Raw genomic sequence first — 1,506 nt, forward strand, 5'->3', positions numbered from 1 at the left:
GCTAAAGAAGATAAAAACCGAGTATAGAAGAAAATGGAATGATTTCGCCTTCAAATATATCTGTATTTCAGTTGTTAAGGGTTGACTGTCAGTATAATGAGGGCGTTAAAAGTAAGGATACTAAAATTGGGTATTTTAAGTAATGATTAATGTAATTCCCTTTTTTTTCTAAAGGTGAAAAAGTGTAAGGTAGCAAGTTCAATTTATTTAGTTTTGGATTTGTTAACCGTTTATATTCATTTTATCATTTGTTTAAGCTGTGATTAGTTAGTTTTACATTTAAACGATAATTCACGATCTAGTTATTCACATCAATTTTAAGTATCAGACTGACACCAGTTTTCCATAAGGGTGACTTGTAAATGTTAATATTGTTAAAGAGTATGTAAATAATGATCACATGATTTTAAATCTCTTGGTCTAACTAGTTAATTATTGCAGCTTAGCTTGTCTTTGAACTCAAAGACGTCCCGTAACCTGAGCCGGAAGGTAGAGAAGGTGAAGATAGAACATGAACGAATTTTCTTTGTAAGGTATATGTACTTAAACTGGGCAGGATTCGTGGTGTCAGTATAATAATATCCTAAAAAGTAAGGATACGAAAATTGGGACTTTATGAACATTGATTAATGTAATCACTTTCTTTTTTTGAAAGGGGAAGGAATATGAGGTAGCAAGCTTTATTTTTTATTTCTTTGTGGTTTTGTTTTCAGTTCGTTTATTATTCTTTCTATTGTTTAGTTAACCTATAAAATTTTAATTTTACGTTTACACGCTACCTCGCATTCTAATTAACTACGTCATTTAAAGCTTCTAAAAGTTATAAGACTGACTTAAGTTTCATGTATCGGTAACTTTCAGATTTTAATGTTGCAAAAGAGTATGTAAATAATGTTACAACTTATTGTAAATATTGATATTATCACGAGAGATAGTAAGTGTTACTGGTTGTTTAAAACTTTATACACTGTAGTTTTGTAAATATTGTCTTTTACAATTCCTTTTATTTATAGAAATATTAATCCTGATATTTATGATAAATTGTTCTTTCATGGTAGTACAAAGTTCTGGCAATGGGAATACCCATAAACTACATCTAAACTATATAATTAGTTTTAAGGGGTCAAAAAAGGATGTCTTTGAAAAAACTAACAAAATACCCAATATCACCTACAACCGTGGGAAGAACGAACAGAACTATTTACAGGTATTAAACAGACATTATCTAAAGTTTAAATGAATCGAAAGATACAGCGTGAACCTTACAACAGTTAATATCTTTCGGACACCGTTAAAATTATTTAATTTACTAATGCTGTTACTAAGAATATATTTATCTTTATTAATTTTTTCTTATTCTAAAATATATTCTCGTATAGAATGGACTGTCTAAACTTATTTATGTTACTCAATTTTTTATATTAAAAAAAATCAATTCAATGGTAGAACAATTTTACTTTTCTAAATTAAAATATTTTCTCGAAACTTATTTCTATACCAGAAAAT

General features: G+C 28.0%; 1 long non-coding RNA gene across 1 annotated transcript in view; it reads left to right on the forward strand.

Annotated features, from left to right (window-relative positions):
• Positions 1-576, forward strand: part of LOC111089744 — a 1,903-nt gene extending 1,327 nt beyond the window's left edge. Inside the window, exon 3 of the long non-coding RNA XR_002613952.1 lies at positions 442-576. This is a non-coding gene — a long non-coding RNA (uncharacterized LOC111089744). The remainder of the gene's footprint in view (positions 1-441) is intronic.
• Positions 577-1,506: the final 930 nt, after the last annotated feature.

Source organism: Limulus polyphemus, unplaced genomic scaffold (assembly GCF_000517525.1).
Source record: "Limulus polyphemus unplaced genomic scaffold, Limulus_polyphemus-2.1.2 Scaffold7244, whole genome shotgun sequence".
NCBI classification, from domain to species: Eukaryota; Metazoa; Arthropoda; class Merostomata; order Xiphosura; family Limulidae; genus Limulus; species Limulus polyphemus.